We start from the raw sequence: 19,026 nt of genomic DNA, 5'->3' as shown, positions 1-19,026 counted from the left end.
CACACCTGGTCTCTCAGATACTCCCCTCTCTAGCACAGCATACACAACGCAGCTCCCCTCACGTAGCACTCACCTGGGCTCCTCTGGGACAGAACCCAGGCAAACTCCCTCCCTCTGTTAGCCGCCCCTCTGTTCGCCTATATAAGAGAAAGCCACGAATATCAGAACTGTCCCTATAAAATCAGGACACCTGGTCACGCTACTACTAACTATTGTATGTAATCTATCATTTAAACCAGCTTCTGTACCAGATAACTGGAGGATAGCTAATGTGACACCAATTTTTTAAAAAGGCTACAGTGGTTATCCCAGTAATTACAGGCTGTTAAGCCCAACTTCAGTATCAGCCAAATTGATTGAAACTATAGTAAAGAACAAATGATCAGATATATAGATGGACACAATTTGTTGGGGAAGAGTCATTATGGCTTTGTAAAGCAAAAACATGCCTCACCAATCTACTAGAATTCTTTGATGGGGTCAAAAAACATGTTGTGTGATCACAAGGTGATCCAGTGGTTATAGAGTACTTATACTTTCAGAAGGTCTTTGACAAGATTCATCATCAAACGCTCTTAAACTGGTAGTTGTGCTCAAAGCAGGATTAAATCAACTTAAAAAGAATAATTCATTTATAGCTTTTAGCCTAGAGGTTGAGATATCCTTAGTGCAAGCCCTCCGTCCTCCTCAGGATGAGAAGAGGGTTGAACAGGAATCTGCCACCTCTCAGGTGAGTGCCCGAACCACTGAGTGATGGGGTATTTGTATCTGGAGCTCCCGCCATCTCTTCTCTTCAGGGTGTACATTTTGGATGAATAAAAAGAGTCATGGGGAAGGGAAGAAATAGAAAAAGTGCACGAGAGTGACTCTGTACCATGGTGGTACATTCACTCACTTCCTGTGATGCTTTAATTATTTATTCATAGTGGAACTGCATCAGCAAGAGAGATTAATGGATTCCCGACATCAGAACATCCATGAGCCCAGCAGTTAGCAGTTACCTTACATAGGAGGTGGCAGAGTCCTGTTCAAATCACTTCTTCTCCTCAGGCAGAGGGTGATTTGAACCAGTGGTCTCCCACAAATGTAGCATTCATCTTCAAAACAGGGAAGGAAGAGATTCCATGCAACTACAGACCGATCAGCCTCACCTCAGTCCCTGGAAAAATCATGGAGCAGGTCCTAAAATAATCCATTTTGAGGCACTTGGAGAGAGACAGGTGATTGGCATGGATTCACAAAGGACAAGTCATGTCTGACCACCTGACTGACTTCTATGATGAGATGATTGGCTCTGTGGATGTGGGGAAAGAGGTGGATGTGATATACTTTGACTTTAGCAAAGCTTCTGATATGGTCTCCTAAAGTATTCCTGCCAGCAAGTTAAAGAAATACGGGTTTGACACGTGGACTATAATGTGGATAGAAAGCTGGCTATATCATCGGGCTCAATGAGTAGTGATCAATGGCTCGATGTCTAGTTCACACCCAGTAACAAGTGGATTGCTTCGGGGATGAGTGTTGGGGCCAGTTTTGTTCAACATCTTCATTAATGATCTGGGTGATGGGGTGGATTGCACCCTCAGCAAGCTTGCAAATGACACTAAACTGGGGGGACTGACGGAGGTGGATATGGAACAACCTAGACAAATTGGAGGATTGGGTCAAAGAAAATCTAATGAGGCTCAACAAGGACAAATGCAGAGTCCTGCAGTAGGACGGTAGAATCCCATGCACTGCTACAGACTGGGGACCGACTGGCTAGACAGCAGTTCTGCTCCTGTTTAAAAGAACCTAGTGGTCCTTTTGTGGACAAGAAGCTGGAGATGAGTCAACAGTGTGCCCTTGTTGCCAAGAAGGCTAACAGCATATTGGGCTGCATTAATAGGAGATTGGCAGCAGATGGAGAGAAGTGATTATTCCCCTCTATTCGGCATTGGCAAGGCCACATTTGGAGTATTGTGTCCAGTTTTGGGCCCCCACTACAGAAAGGATGTGAACAAATTGGAGAGAGTCCAGCAGAGGGCAACAAACATTATTAAGGGGCTGGAGCACTTAGGAAGAGAGGCTGAGGGAACTAGGCTTAGTTAGCCTACAGAAGAGAAGAATGAGAGGGGATTTGATAGCAGCCTTTAACTACCTGAAAGGGGGTTCCAGGGAGGATGGAGCTATGCTGTTCTCAGTGGTGGTAAATGACAGAACTAGGAGCAATGGTCTCAAGTTGCAATGGGGTGAGGTCTAGATCGGATATTAGGAAAAAGTTTTTCACTAGGAGGGTGGTGAAGCACTGGAATGGGTTACCTAAGCAAGTGGTGGAATCTCCATCCTTAGAGGTTTTTAAGGCCTGACTTGACAAAGCCCTGGCTGGGATGATTTAGTTGGGGTTGGTCCTGCTTTGAGCAGGGGATTGGACAAGATGACCTCCTGAGGTCCCTCAACCCCTCATCTTTTATGATTCTATAATTCTATCATCCTGGGTGAGTACCCATAGCACTGGACTAAAGCTATATGGGAGGGCTTTCTTCACCTCCCTCTTCCCGTTGTAAGAAATGCCGTAGTCACCGGACTCCAAGAAAGGTTCACAGCTCAGGATCCGAAACAGAAAACATTGAAAGAGGCAGGGCTTAACACAGCCCCCTTTCTCAGCATCTCCTATTGGCTAGCTTAGGCGAGGGGCCAGCCAGGGTTCTTTCTTTGCAATAGCTGTTCTCAGAAAACTATCTCCCTGCATTCTTTGAATGGGAAGCCTCAGCACCTAATGAAGGCTTTGTGAATCCCAATGATTGCCAAGGCACCTGGAAGTTAGTAGTTGTGACTCTGATCATCACAACACTTACATCCTGTTGTGAATCTAGGCTTAGGTGCCAATATACCTTGATGAACCAGGCCCACGGTGCCTGAAATTTAGGCACTGAAATACCTGTCTTTTTGTGGATCTAGTTCCAAATGACTTCTTTAGAATTGAACTAATTTAGACCAACTGAGGATCTATTTTTTGCAGTAACTCAATAGCTTTGGTAACTGCTGGAAAATGGTGAACAACGTGACACCTGCATCTGGTAGTGGGCATTGGGGGCTAGATCCACTAAGGGAACTTAGTCTTAGATGGAGCTATAAGGAGGTGCCTTCCTCTTCTCTGGTGTGAATCAGGAATAATTCCACTGAAGTCAGCGTAGCTGTACTTTTATAAAGCTTGTGTCAGTGAGAGAGGAACAAGACCCATTCTTTCCATTTGAAAGTGGCTGTGAATTTCATGACATGAGGACATGAAAACACTTGTATTTTTTGATTTGGCCATGAAATGAAAGCAACACTATGTCCCAATACTCCAGGTTTCCTACAGCCAAAATCCATTTGTCTTCAGTGGAGATTTTGGTGGTATATTATAGAACCATAGAAGATTAGGGTTTGAAGGGACCTCAAAAGGTCATCTAGTCCAATCCACTGCTCAAAGCAGGACCACCCTGAACTAAATCATCCCAGTCAAGGCTTTGTCAAGTCGCACCTTAAAAACCTCTTAGGATAGAGATTCCACCAACTCCCTAGGTGTTATGCCAGGCACCGCTGCTCACAGCTGCCTGCAGGTTCTGGATACCAGGTGAGGAATAAAAACACGTCCACACCAGTTAGGTACACTTATCTTTAATCACGTCTTACGCTCCAAACAGCAACGGGATTCATGGCCGAGTCTCATTGCACAATTTGCATTTCAAGCTTTTATACAGCATTCTCTAGGGAACAGCAAGCATTGGCTAATTTACAGCACCTGACCTTGCTTCCTCACTTTCCTCCTCTTTTGGAACCACAAACAAATTCACACGGCCTTGCACAGCCTGTTTACCAAGCTGAGCAGTGCCTCTTATCAAACCAGTTCTGACCAGGCCCGTCAAGCCCCTATCTCTGTCCAACGTGTCACAAACATCTTCCGTGGCCTACACTAGGTAACCCATTCCAGTGCTTTACCACCCTCCTAGTGAAATTTGTTTTCCTAATATCCAACCTAGACCTCCCCCACTACAACTTGAGACCACTTCTCCTTGTTCTTTAATCTGCCATCACTGAGCACAGCCTATCTCCATTCTCTTTGGAACCTTATTTCAGGTAGTTGAAGGCTACTGTCAAATATCCACTTACTCTTCTGCTCTGCAGACTGAATAAGATCAGTTTCTTCAGCTTCTCCTCATAAGTCATGTGCCCCATCCCGCTAATAATTTTTGTTCCCCTCTGCTGAATGCTCTCCAATTTATTCACATCCTTTCTGTAGTGTGGTGCCCAAAACTGGAGACAGGACTCCAAATGGGGCCTCACCAGTGTCAAATAAAGGGGAATAATCTTTTCCCTCGATCTGCTGGCAATGCTCCTACTAATGCAGCCCAATATGCCATTAACCTTCTTGGCAATAAGGGCAGCCTGTTGACTTATATCCAGCTTCTTGTCCATTGTAACCCCCAGATCCTTTACTGCAGAACTGCTGCCTTGCCAGTCGGTCCCCAGTCTGTAGTGCAGGAGAACAAGGAGCAATGATCTCTAATTGCAGTGTGGGAGGTCTAGGTTGGATATTAAGGAAAACCTTTTCACTAGGAGGATGGAGAAGCACTGGAATGGGTTACCTAGGGTGGAATCTCCATCCTTCTAGGTTTTTAAGGCCTGGCTTAACAAAGCCCTGGCTGGGATGATTTAGTTCAGGTTGGTCGTGCTTTGAGCAGGGGGCTGGACTAGATGACCTCCTGAGGTTCCTTCCAACCCATATCTTCTATGATTATGATCTCAAGAGATCAGCCTCATAGCCAGGTCAACATATGTTTCAGATCTTACCCAATAATCACGCTGCTGCCAATCCTTTAGTAAGTAAAAATCTAAAGGTGTATTTACGAAGGAAAAGAAGAGAATTATAATGGTTTATAGATCAGATACATACAATAATTACAATGTTCTTATATCAGGTTTCTAGCAGTGATGTTATAGACTGCTGGCTTGTAAAGTATCTGATAATTTCTGAAAGATTGGAAGGTCCTCAGTGCATAGTATTCAAAATTTCATCCTAGATAGATTGAATTTGATGACAAATGTGCCTTTGACTTCACTGTAAGACGATCAGGCCTTCATAATCTATGTGAAATAAATTCCTAATAAAATTTGAGCTGCTCTTTTGGAAGGCTTCTTTCCTAGACTAGCAGCCACAGTAATCAGCTTTTCCTTGCAGTTGCAACAAAAAGCACGGTTAGTCTGCCAAGTTGAACAATTGCAGAATCTATCCACCCATGTGTGAAACCATTGATTTATAAAAAGGTTGCAGAACTGGGACTTTAACATCAGCTGTTCCATTCCCTACCAGTCTAAAAATTAACGTATATGATTTATTTATTGGACTGGAGATAGGCAAACACAGTACCTACGTTAGAAAAGGGAAGCAAAGAGGATGTGGGGAATGATAGAGCAACTTCAATACCTGGAAAGATACTCAAACAAATTATCAAACAATTAATTTGTAAAAACCTAACTGGTAATAGGGTAATAAGCAGTGATTAATTTGTAATGCAGGAGGTATAGGGCCTAAGGCCCAGCAAGCCCGGCACAAATTAAGCACTGGTTAGAAGGAATGGCCAGCAAGGATTTGTCAAGAAGAAATCATGCCAAAGCAACTTCTTTCCTTCTTTGGCAGGGCTGGTGACCTACTGGACGGGGGGAAGTTGTAGACGTGCTATATCTTGATTTTAACAAAACTTTAGAAACAGTTCACATGACGTTCCCATAAGCAGACTTGGAAAATGTGGTCTTGATGAAATTAGTGTAAGGTGGATGTAACACTCTACTGGGGATACCCAGAGGTAAGAATCACTGTAATAGCTCTTTACCTCAGCAAGAGTGAGCTTTGCTGGTGAGTAGACTGTGTCAGCTCCCTGCCACACCAGCATGTCTTGCTCACCAGCAAACTCCTCCAGGCTCTTCCAGCCCAAATCTTGCCTTTCAGGTAACGATCAGTGAACTCCAAATCCTGAGCTTCTCAGAGACATTTCTCTGCAATGCAGAGCAACTCTCACTGTACATTAGAATCAAAGAAGATTAGGGTTGGAAGAGACAGAAGGAGATCATCTAGTCCATCCCCCGGATCAAAGCAGGACCAACCCCAACTATATCATCCCAGTCAGGATTCTGTGAAGCCAGGTGTTAGGGCGCGCAAGACTTTGTAACGCGAAATCAGTATAGTTTGACAAGAGCAAGGCCCTAAAAGCAATGCTAAGCCAGAAAAGCAAGAGTTAAGACCTCTCAGGAGCAAAACCCAGACGCTGCCCTCTGCCCGACCTTAGGCCAGAGGAGGAAGTGCCTTGGGGTCTGGAGCATCCTGAGACGACCACAGACATTTGCTAATGCTTGATAAGCTAAAAGGTCCCTATTTTAGTAATAATAAAGGAGAAGTAAGACTATGGCTGAGTTCTCTTTGAAGTAAACAACTAACGTCACCTTATTCCAGAAGGTCCCTAGCTAACTACCAATAAACTAATAGCAACTAAGTGTTAAGGCCCAATCCCTACTGGGATTGAGATATACGTCATGTATTACTGGGTAAAGCTTGCTGCAAGGTGAGGGGGAAAAGGGTATATCAATCCCCGAGAGCCTTCCCAAGCTGAGACTCTCCGTGGATCCGTGGAGGCGCTAGCGGATGCCTCGGGCAGGCGGTTCCCGTACGTCACCCGCTTATCAGAACGAAGTATGGGTCTCCCTCGTTCTTGGTGATAAGCGTCCCTGCACACGCTTAAATAAGGCTAGCTTCTTACATCGATGGGCCCCCAGGAGTATATTGCTGTAGGTATCCTCTTGGCAGGTCTCTTCCTTGTTTAAGGTTCACTTCTCTGTTCACTAACTGCAGCTGCTGCTGCGGTTGCTCAGCTTATGATAATAATAAGTCCTGTGCCTATAAGTTGCTACTTTATATCCTTGTGGTTAATTGTACTTTCATTGTACTTTTCATCTTAAGGCTTGTGCCGGAGCTGCAGTTCCTGTATGGTACAGGACTCCTGCTCCTGTCTGTCTTTCTTATGCTATCTCAGGTAATAAATAAGCATTTTGACATCCTTTTGCCAGTGTGCTCCATTCCGCCACTGAGATAAAAATACCGAACACTACACCAGGCCTTAGCCACCACAAAGTATGGAGATTCCACCACCTCCCTAGGTGACCCATTCCAGTACTTCACCACCCTCCCAGTGAAAACGTTTTTCCTAATATCCAACCTAGATCTCCCCCATTGCAACTTGAGACCATTGCTCCTAATTCTGTCATCTGCCACCACTGAGAACAGCCTAGCTCCATCCTCTCTGGAACCCACTTTCAGGTAGTTGAGGGCCATTATCAAATCCCCCCTCACTCCTCCATTTTGCAGACTAAACAAGCCAAGTTTCCTCAGTCTCTCCTCATAAGTCATGTGCCCCAGCCCCCTAATCATTTTAGTTGCCCTCCACTGGACTCTTTCCAATTTGTCCACATCCTTCCTGGAGTCGGATGCCCAACACTGGACACAATACCCCAAATGTGGCCTCACCAGTGCTGAAGTGAGGGGAATAATCACACTCACAGAAGACATTGAGGCTCCTACTCTGTTAAATAGCTAGAACCCTAAAATTTATTAATTTAACTGGGGTATAGACTCACTTTCCTTCAAGCACAGCATTGGACTGGTTTACAGTAAAAGTCAACAAGTTTATTAAACAAACAACTTGGTTAAGTGATACCAAGTCAAAGGAATACAGGCAAACTAACAAAAGTAAAATACCCATGCTAATAGCTAAGACCTAACTTAATAAGCTAGAGCCTTTGTACAAGGTAGGTTCTTCTTCAATCTGCCTTTCCCAGCAATGGCTAATTAGCATTCAGCCAGGATCCCCGCGGATTCCATGGTGCTGGTTTTCCTTGTCTCCTCAAGTGAAGGATAACTTAGGGGCTCACTCTCCCTGTTTTAATAATCCAGTAACACTTTGAAATGTCTTCTTCTGAAACATATCCCCAGATAAAGTCCTTTTTCCCTGATGGATGTCTGGGGCAGCTTCCATGCTGCCTTCTGCCCTGCTAGTCATTGTTACAATGTAAATGATCTCTTCCTGCAACTGTGATACAAATGAATAGCTTGTTGAATTTGGCCACACCTGGTTTGAGGTGTGGCCCTTTTCCTTTATCTGGAGAAAATCTGTTTATCGACTCATCCTGACATGCCAGGTTTAAACCTCTTTTAGTCAGACTTAAAAGTATAATATGAGTGAGTATCTATTATTCCACATGCAGCATTATCACATGCATTTCTTAATGATATTATTGACCAGCATGTTATAATTTTTGAATGATACATCACAAGGCATATTTTGTGTAAATATTATTGCAGTAGTATGTAGGGTGTGAATACATGTGTGCCCAGATTCACTGTGAGTGCACAGCTGGTTGAAAGACCATACTCAAAGGGTAGTTGCCGAACTGGGAGGACATGTCTAATGGGGATCCCACAGGGTCCCATTGGAGAAGATAGGTATTAATATGAGAATTGAAAGGTGGGAAAGGAACTGGTTAAATGGGAGACTACAGCGGGTCATAATGAAAAGTGAATTGTCAGGCAGGAGGGAGTTTACTAGTGGAGTTCCTCAGGGTTCAGTCTTGAGACCAATCTTATTAACATCTTTCATTAATGAGCTTGGCAGAAAAAGTTGGGATGTATAACTGAATGGAGGAGGCCTGGAATATCAGAGAAGAAGTTTGTTTGATCTTGAAAACTGGAGCAATAGAAACCCAGAAGAAAGAACAACAAGAATCTTTGCTATATACTGAAGATCTACAGTTGGAAGCACCAGAACTGGAGAAAGACCTGGGTTTATTGGTCAATCACAGGATGATTATGACCCACCAATATGATGCATCCATGAAAAAGGCTAATTAAATCCTGGGATGCATCAGGCAAGGAATTTCCAGATGAGATAGGGAAATGTTAGTACCATTAAACAAGGCACTGCTGAGACCCCATCTGGAATAATGTGTGCAATTCTGACCTCCCATGTTTAAGAAAGATGAGTTCAAATTAGAACAGGTGCACAGAAAGACTATTAGGATGATTGAACAAAATGGAGAACCTACTTTACAAGAGGAGACTTAAGGATATTGGCTTGTTTAGCCTAAGCAAATGAAGGCTGAAGGGAAATATAACTGCTTTCTATAAATACAGCTGAGGTATAAATATCAGGGAGGGAAAGGAGTTCTTTATGTTAAGAGCCAAAGTTGGCACAAGAATAAATGGATACAAACGAGATGGTGGAATCTCTATCCTTAGAGGTTTTTAATGCCTTGACAAAGCCCTGGCTGGGATGATTTAGTTGGGGTTGGTCCTGCTTTGAGCAGGGGGTTGGATTGGTGATCTCCTGAGGTCCCTTCCAACCCTCATTTTCTATGATTCTATGGCCATCAACAAGTTTAGGTTTGAAATTAGATGAAGGTTTTGAACCGTAAGAGGAGTGAAGTTCTGGAAAAGCCTCCAAGGGGAGCAATGGAAACAAGACACCAACTGGTACCAAGACTGAACTTGAAAAGCTTAAGGAGGGGATTGTGTGATGAGATTGCCTACAATGGGATGTAGCCCATCTGCGGCTGCTAGCACCACATACCTCGAACAGCCAGTGACGGGACACTAGATGGGGAGATCTCTGAGTTATTTCAATGAATTCTTTCCCACATATCTAGCCAATGGGTCTCTCCCACATGCGGAGGGTCTAACTCAGTGTTTCTCTACGACTAGTCCGTGGACCAGCACTGATCCCTGAGATCTCCCTGACACAGTATAGGAAGCCAGTCCCTGGTATCAGAAAGGTTGAGAAACACTGGTCTAACTGATTGCCATATCTGGGGTCTGGAGGGAATTTTCCCACAGGTCATATTGGCAGACTGCAGAGGTTTTAGCTTTTCTCTGAAATGTGGAGCATGGGTCATTTGCAGGTTTGAATTAGAATAATGGTAGATTCTCTGTAAATTGAAGCCTTTAAATCATGATTTGAGGACTTCTATAACTCAGCCAGCGGTTCAAGATCTATTGCAGGAGTGGGTAGGTGAGATCCTGTGGACTGCAATTTGCAGGAGGTCAGACTAGATGATCATGCTTGCGCCTTCTTGGCTTAATGTCTGTAAGTCTGGGTCCATCCTGAGTCCAGTACTAGTCAATATTTTCATTAATGATTTGGATAATGGAGTGGATAGTCTGCTTATAAAATGTGAGGATGACATCAATCTGGGTGGGGTTTTCAAGCACTTTGGAGGACAGGATTACAATTCAAAAGGATCTTGACAAATTGGAGAATTGGTCTGAAAGTAATAAGATGAAATTCAATAAAGGAATGTGCAAAGTACTTCACTTAGGAAGAAAAAAAAAATCAACTTTAACTCTACAAAATGGGAAATAACTGATTGGGTGGATAGTACTGGAGTAGTGCTGGAAATGATCTAAGGGTTATAGTGGAGCACAAATTGAATGTGAGTCAACAATGGATAAAGGGTAACATCATCCTGCTTGTAAACCTCACCCAGATTGGTGTTATTCACAAATTTTATAAGCATACTCTCCACTCTATTATCCAAGTCATTAATGAAAATACTGAATAATACTAGATGAGAGCAGACCCCTTCAGGATCTCACAAGATATATCCCCCCATCTTGATGGCAACCATTGATAATGACTCTTCGAGTAAAGTTTTTCAGTTTTGTACCTACCGTATAGTAATTTCATCTAGACCACATTTCCCTACTTTGCTTATGAGAATATCATGTGAAACATTCAAAATAGATCACATCTATCGCTTTGCCCATCCACTAGGTCAGCAACCCTGTCAAAGAAGGAAATTAGATTGCTTTGGCATTAAATACCTCAGCCTTCTTGATATGATCCTTTATTGGCTTTCCTTTCCCACTCAGTAGATGCACTATACGTTCCTTCATCCGTCTCTTGCTCCTAATGTCATATTAAAGAACCTTTTCTTAGTGTCCTTTGTACTCATCATTAGCAATCTGTCTGTTTTCACTTTTGGGGATTCCTTTTTCATTTTCAGGACATTAAAGCTCTCCTGTTTGAACCATATTGGCCTCTTACTATCCTTCCTATGTTTGAAGTCCCCTGTTACTATTAGGTCTTGTGATTTGGACATTTTTGTTAATTGTTCTAGAAATGCCTCATCTAATTCCTCTTCCTGATTTGGTGGTGTATAGTAGGCCAGGTCATCATCCCTGGGTTTTTTTTTATAACCCTTTAGCTTTACTCAGAGACCTTCAACCTCTGCTCTCCTGCTGGACCTCAGCTCTTGATATATAATGCAAAACCTCTTTTTTCCCCCTGCCTGTTGTTCCTGAGCAATCCCTCTATATCATTATTCCAGTCAGGAAATGTATTCCATCAAGTCTCTGTGGTGCCATTAAGTCATCGTGGCATATGAGGAGACAAAAATACCAGCTACTTCTTGCTCTTTCATCTAGTAGAGGAAGGCATAACAAGAACCAATGGCTGGACATAAAAACCAAGTAACTTCATATTAGAAATAAGGTGCCAATTTTTAACAGTGAGGGAGAGTAATCATTGGAACAAACTACCAAGGGAGATTGGATTCTCTATCTCTCTGAAATGATTAATTTAACTCTGAGAATCAGGTGTTGGGTGTCACTACCCATCCATATTAATTTAACAATTCCCTCAAAGGAGTGCGGGTGTCATGCGATGCACTGTGGAAATGTCCCCAAGATAGCATTCCAGAAGGTGGGGAAGAAGATGATTGGATGCCTTTCCATACTCAGATTGACACAATTTTTGTCCCAACAACCCAGTGCTGTGTGGTCACAATGTATCAGCACAACTGACCAAGTGTGAATGCACTCTTCTGTAGTAGAGAAAAAGAGCCTAAGATATGAGGCCTGTTATAAGAAGGCCTAGTGTAAGGCCTAAACAGAGTCAGGCCCTGCAAAAGTAGTAAGCGTCAAGCTATGAGCAAAGGTAAGGCCCTGTTACAAAGCGGATGCCTGCTTGCAGGTTTACTGACCAACACATGAACTTGGCAAGAACACGGCTGTTGTTGCAAAAACAGAGGCACTCCCAGGTACTAAGTATTCACGTAAACACATTCCAGAAGGGTAGTGCTTGATCATCCCAGTACAAGGTTATGGTGTAAACACACTGCACAAAGATGATAAAAGGACCCAATGACCCCCTTAAAGATAAGGTCAGGGTGACAGGGTGATGGATTTGATTGAACCACCAGGTACAAAGTAAAGGGAGGTAACTGACCACCTCAGAGGGGCAATGCTTAACTTGTTTGTATTAGTATATAAGGAGGTGCCTCAGAGGGGGTGTCTTTGTCCAGCCCAGAGGGAATGGAAAGTATTGCCATTCACTGAGCTGGTCCATTGTAATAGGCATACATGTATTAGTGGTTCTGTAGAATCTACGGGATACCAGGACGGTGCTTCATCAACAATAAACCGGCCATGTGCCTTCGCTTGAGTCAGTGGCCCTATTGTGCAGTTCAATCAAGTCTGCTGTGTCAGCTCACTGCGCAGAGCTGGGCAGTACACAGAGAGAACACAAACACAGCCAAATAACCGACTACATCTTCTACATTAATTTTGTCAGTGGTAGAGGTGGCCGGAAACTCACATTCTCAATTTTGTCAGTGGTAGAGTTCGAAGGAAACTCAAATTCTGTGGGAAATTCTGAAATTTCAAAAAAAGAAAAAAATTGTTCTGCTGAAGAACAAAAATGAAATTTTGAAATTTCCCACGGACCAAGAATTTCCAAAAGTTGTTTAGAAAAAAATGCTTTTTGACCTTTTCACAATGCTTCGAACGCTTCACAAACCACTCAGAGGCCCAGAGAGCAAAGAGAAAATTTTGGGAACCTGGAAGCTCTGTTCTCCAAGTTATCTCCTCTTGGTGGACTGGCCCAGATGCAGGGACACCGGAAGGCACATGAGCCTCCAACTCATGGCTGGTTTCTATCGGATTTTTGTCAAAACTATCACAATCCAATAGAACATTCATTTTTAATTAATTGACATTTTCTAACGGAAAAACATTCCATCAAAAAAACAACAAAAAACCCCCAGCTCTAGTTGGTGTTACTATACTGGCAGAACTTTGTGTATAAAGCTTTCTAGTGTAGCAAGGCCTCGGGAAATTATTATTATGGAAAAAGGGATTGTCTATGCATGGATATCATCATTATTGCCTTTCACTGAACACCCACAGCAATCAATGGAAATTAGGTCCCGAGGTGCTTTTGAAAATCCTACTAGGTGCCAAACTACCTTTAAAATCTGACCTGTAGTTCAGCTGTAGTAGTATTGATTAAGAGCTTATTTACACCAATGTACTCTCTTACCATGACTTGAGTATTCCAGTGTGGTAGTTGTACTCAGTCATTCGCAATTGACGTCTATGGGAACTTCAAATGTAAATTCACAGGAATAAGTAATATCAGTATAAATACCTTCCTGTGGGAATAGCTGTGTACACACGAGGGACTGTTGGAATTGAACTGAATAGCTGCAAAATCACACCCTGTGACAGTCCTCACTCAGGGGTTGTTTGGTCAGGTAGTGTGGCCGACTGGTCATGGCTAAAACCGGTAACGTAGGGGGGTTGTTGGTAGGGGGCACTGGGCCCTCCCACTCCACTGGGCTCTGACCCAGGAGTCTTGGAGGCCTGACAATGATCTGACAGCCAAGGCTGCTTAAGGTTAGGGTGACTGGATGTCCTGATTTTATAGGGACATCCCGATATTCGGGGCTTTTTCTTTTATAGGTGCCTATTATGCCCCTCACCCCCTCCTGATTTTTCACACTTGCTATCTGGATCGTCCGACTTAATGCTGCCCTGCCGGGGCCAGTTCCTATCTCCCCCTCCCCCCTGTGATTGTCCCAGAGCCACCGTCTGGGTTAAGGCAATGTGAAGGGTGTCTGCTCCCTACAAGGCATTTTCTGTTGGCAGCTTGCAGTGATATAGCCCTCTTCCTCAGACAGCAACTGCCTCCTCCTGTGGTATGCACCCACCCGCCCCCAGGCCAGCTCAGTCCCAGGGCTGTCCCCTGCTGAGGTAGTCCAAAGCAAAACATCAAGGGGATTCCCAAAGTCCAGAATTTATATGACAGGGAGAGGGGAATGCTTCCCTCTCAGGCTGTCTCTGTGGCAGGTCATTTCTTTCCTCGGGGAGGGACCTTTGGGTCTCTTCGTTTACGCTTTGCCAAACAGCAGTGAAGAAAGAAATTCACATACCGAAAATAAAGGCAATTCGTATATCTTCATACTTAGATTTTTTTTCTTCAAATGGTACATTCAGAATTTAATTCATTAGGGTTGCAGGTGAACAATCTGGGATTTCCATGATAAATCCACAGTGTGAGATTGATCTGGCAATACATAATGCACCAATATCTCCCCTGAAGTCAAGGTGATGTTAACCTCAAAAGATGCTGCAGGCTTGGGCTCAAGGTGTGATTTTTCATTTCATGACCAAATCAAAAGGGAAAAAAATGTAGAGCAATTGGGCCTGATTCTCTGCCAATTTACACAAGCTTTAGAACAGTGTAAATCTATTTACTACAGTGGAGTGACTCCTGATTTAAGTCAGGCTGAATGAGAGATGACTCAGGCCGGTAGACTCTAGTGAAGTTACTCCTGATTTACAAAGAGGTGAATGACAGAGGAATGAAGCCAATTGACATCCATGGCGTTGCTCCTGATTTACAAGCTTTAGAACATGTAAATGCATTTACTTCAGTGGAGTGACTCCTGATTTATGTCAGGAGGAGTGAGAGGAGAATCAGACACATTGATTTGCCTGTGGCTACTAGTGATTTACACCTGGGTGAGTGAATGTTCCTTATTTACACAAATATGCATGAGATTTGAATCAAGACCACTTGCTTTATTGAGTTGTGTTGCAGACATGAAACAGAAATATTATACATAGGTGATTCAGTTTAACATGGCCTTTATCAGTTTCCATTATCTAATACAGGTGTCATATTGTTCACCATTTTCAAACTTCTACCCAATAGGAATCAGGGAAATTCAAGGGCTAAATCTTGAACAGATGAAAATCATTGAAAATCAAACAGAAATCAGATTTGCTCACCCAATTTACATTATCGAAGGATTTGGACTGAGATGATTCCAACTCAAAGTAAATGCAAATATGTGAATGTATATAGAAATACCTTATGTCTTAAATAGGTTCTATGGTCAGTGTTCTGGAATGTTACAAGAACAAGGGAATTGCCATGAACCAACATCCTCTCTCCATGGGTGGCCAGTGTCAGCTGTTTCAAAGACAGAAGAATTGCATGATAAATCATGGATAAAATTTATTCCACACTCTCAGACAGCAGTAGCTGACTCATATCCTGAAACATGAAGCCTCTATAAAGATCAAAGCTATTTTAGAATTCTAGGAATATATTTGACTGCATTATATCCAGTGGCAATGAGTTCCATAGGTCAGCTGGTAAGCTAGGATGGGCAAGACAGACAGAGAGAGAAGAGTGACATCCACACAGAAGAAAGAGAGAGATAGAGATAGAGACAGAGAAAGAGACAGAGACAAAGAGAGATAGTGGATCCCAAAGATTTATTTGTTTATATCTGGAAAAACTACTCCCCCGACCCCACCTCACCCTAAAAAATACAAACTTGGTCAGAACTTGTTGTGTTGCACAGTACATTGACCCATTCAATTTCATCTCTATGTCCAAGGAAGGTGTTCATTTTCTCAAACATTCCTTGCCCATAGTCCTTCTCAAAGCATTTTTCACATCCTTGTTCCTAAGGCTGTAGATGAGGGGATTCGACATGGGAATGAAAAAGGTATAGAACACAGACACTGCTTTTCTTTGGTACAGAGACGATAGCTAAGTGGGCTGGGCGTACATGAAAGCAGTGGTCCCATAAAATAAGGTCACAGCCACCATGTGGGAGGTGCAGGTGGAGAAGGCTTTGTGCCTGCCCTCAGCAGAGCAAATCCTGAGGATGGTGGAGATGATATAGATATAGGAGATCAGCACAATCAGGGAAGTACTTGCTATGATGAGTTGGCATAGGGTAAACATCACAAGTTTATTGACGTACGTGTCACTGCAGGAGAAACTAATCAGGGTAGGGCCATCACAGAAGAAATGATCAATCTCATTAGACCCACAATAGTTCAGGGTAAAGTTGAAGCCAGTTTGCACCATGGCATTCACACAGCCGCCGATATAGGATCCCACCACCATTTGAACGCAAACCCACTTGGACATGGCAACGGGATACCGGAGCGGGTTGCAGATGGCGGTGTAGCGATCGTAGGCCATCGCTGCCAGGAAAAAGGCTTCAGTGGTGAGGAAGAGAGCGAAGAAAAAGAATTGGGTGGCACATCCACTGTAGGAAATGGCTTTGCTTCCTTCAGCGCAGCTCGCCATGGCTCTGGGAGCAATGACGGAGGAGTAGGAGAGGTCTAAAAGTGACAGGTTCATGAGGAAGAAGTACATGGGGGTGTGAAGTTGAGAGTTGGCTGTAATGATGAGGACCAGGATGGTGTTTCCCAGCACAGTTATCATGTAAATCACCAAGAACATCATAAAGGGCACAGTCTGAAACCCTGCTCCTCTTCCAAGCCCCAGCAGGATGAAGTCTGTCACTGTTGTATGGTTCCCCTTTCTTACTGGCTCCATAGCTGACATTTCCCGTAGAAAATAGAACAAGATAAAAGGTAAAAAGTAGTCAAATATAAAAGATACACTGAAGCTTCTCCTAAAAGTTCTTTAAACTAATGGGGGTTAGTCACACAGATGTTTTGGAAAGGCCAAGTAGGTATCCAAATACAGTTAAAAATCTGACCTCAGGTTTTTTTAAAAAATGTTTACTATCAAGCCCAAATTAATCAACTTCCCCCTAAAATCTGGATTCAAGACTCTTCTTGGCTGAGTAAGACACTGGCAAAATCCTGCAAGAGCAATGTCATTGATATATAAAAGGGTGGTCAAAATGGGCCCTAAATTATATTCCTTTCAGTGAATGAATCGGTATATATATATGCTATATTTCATCACCATTTCTGCTTCTAAGAAACTTCAATTATTCTAGTTGAAAGTTTTAATGTCTATACAGAATATCCTTACTTGGGGACATTTAATGGGATATTTGCTTGAGTACTGACAGAGAAAATCTGAGTAAAAATGTATGGCTTTGTTATTTCTTTTAACTAAAAGTTGCTTAAAGTTTAGCTGGATTATGAATTAAGCGTCTGATTCTGCCACCCTTACTCACATCGAGTAGTAACCTTCTTCCAGTGTAGCCCCCTTGATGACAATTAATTGTTCATTTCAACTGTTCTATAATTAACCTTTTGTGTACGTGTATTCATGATTCATCACCCTACATGTGCGTCTCTTTCATCCGACGAATGGCATTTGGGATCTCTTCATGGGAATCTAAGTCAACAACCTACAGATATTCAGGTAGATGTTCAGATAATTCCATTACAATGTGGGTGGACCCCTTACAAAGCATTTCCTGGTTTTCTAATGTTTGGATGTGGGGTAGAGCTGGATGGAAAATAACAGTTAAAACAATGCACAACATATTTTTAAAATAGATATTTTAACGTGGATTTCGTCCATATTTTGATTAAAACCTGGCAAGCAAAACCAAATAAACCATTTACTATGTAACCCTTTTTGTCAGGTGGCATTAGTGGCCAAAAAGACCAGGTTCAATTTTTCTATGAGTTTCCTTAAAGACTTCATTCACACCAGCTCTAGCCCCAGACCAGAAATCAGGGAACCTATAGTCATCACGGTGGGCAACCAACCGGCAAGCACAGAGAACTTTATTTGTGGTGGGGAAGTGGGAGGAAGACGACAGACTAGATTTGAGAAAACCAACCATGAAAACCGACCCAGGGGTCGGTCCTGGGGCCGGTTTTGTTCAACATCTTTATTAATGATCTGGAGGATGGGGTAGATTGCATCCTCAGCAAGTTTGCGGATGACACTAAGCTGTGGGGAGTGGTAGATACCCTGGAAGGTCGGGATAGGATACAGAGTGATACTGTCTCACACAGTATTCTTATCAGCAAGTTAAAGAAGTATGGGTTGGATGAATGGACTATAAAATGGATAGAGAACTGGATAGAGCATAGGGCTCAACGAGTAGTGATCAATGGCTCCATGTCTAGCTGGCAACCGGTCACAAGCGGAGTGCCCCAGGGGTCGGTCCTGGGGCTGGTTTTGTTCAACATCTTTATTAATGATCTGGAGGATGGGGTAGATTGATTATTCCCCTCTATTCGGCATTGGTGAGGCCGCATTTAGAATATTGTGTCCAGTTTTGGGCCCCTCAATACAAAAAGGATGTGGACAAGTTGGAGAGAGTGCAGCGGAGGGCAACCAAAATGATTAGGGGGCTGGAGCACAGGACTTATGAGGAGAGGCTGAGGGAACTCGGCTTGTTTAGTCTGCAAAAGAGAAGAGTGAGGGGGATTTGATAGCGGCCTTTAACTACCTGAAAGGGGGTTCCAGGGAGGATGGGGCTAGGCTGTTCTCGGTGGTGGCAGATGACCGAACAAGGAGCAACGGTCTCAAGTTGCAGGGCGGGAGGTCTAAGTTGGACATTAGGAAAAAGTTTTTTACTAGGAGGGTGGTGAAGCACTGGAATGGGTTACCTAGGGAGGTGGTGGAATCTCCATCCTTAGAGGTTTTTAAGGTGAGGCTTGACAAAGCCCTGGTTGGGATGATATAGCTGAGGTTAATCCTGCTTTGAGCAGGGGGTTGGACTAGATGACCTCCTGAGGTCCCTTCCAACTCTAATATTCTATGATTCTATGATTCCACAATCCACTGCTGGATTAACTCATCCTTTCCCTGTATCTCTTGTAACATTTGTAATTTTTCAATTTTAACTTGTTTTTGTTTCATCTGTGCCCGGGTAGTTATTGCCATGGGCAGAATTTCCCAAAGGGTGCCAGTTATTGCTGCCTCTTTAGCC

At 43.2% G+C, this 19,026-nt stretch overlaps 1 pseudogene; it reads right to left on the bottom strand.

The window, feature by feature from the left end:
• Window positions 1-15,764: 15,764 nt before the first annotated feature.
• Window positions 15,765-16,721, bottom strand: LOC137142070 (olfactory receptor 5AR1-like; annotated as a pseudogene).
• Window positions 16,722-19,026: the final 2,305 nt, after the last annotated feature.

This window comes from Emydura macquarii, unplaced genomic scaffold (genome assembly GCF_026122565.2).
Source record: "Emydura macquarii macquarii isolate MOO-44397 ecotype Brisbane River unplaced genomic scaffold, CSIRO-AGI_Emac_v2 contig_3133, whole genome shotgun sequence".
Taxonomy (NCBI): Eukaryota; Metazoa; Chordata; order Testudines; family Chelidae; genus Emydura; species Emydura macquarii.
This window is presented reverse-complemented; position numbering and strand designations above follow the sequence as displayed.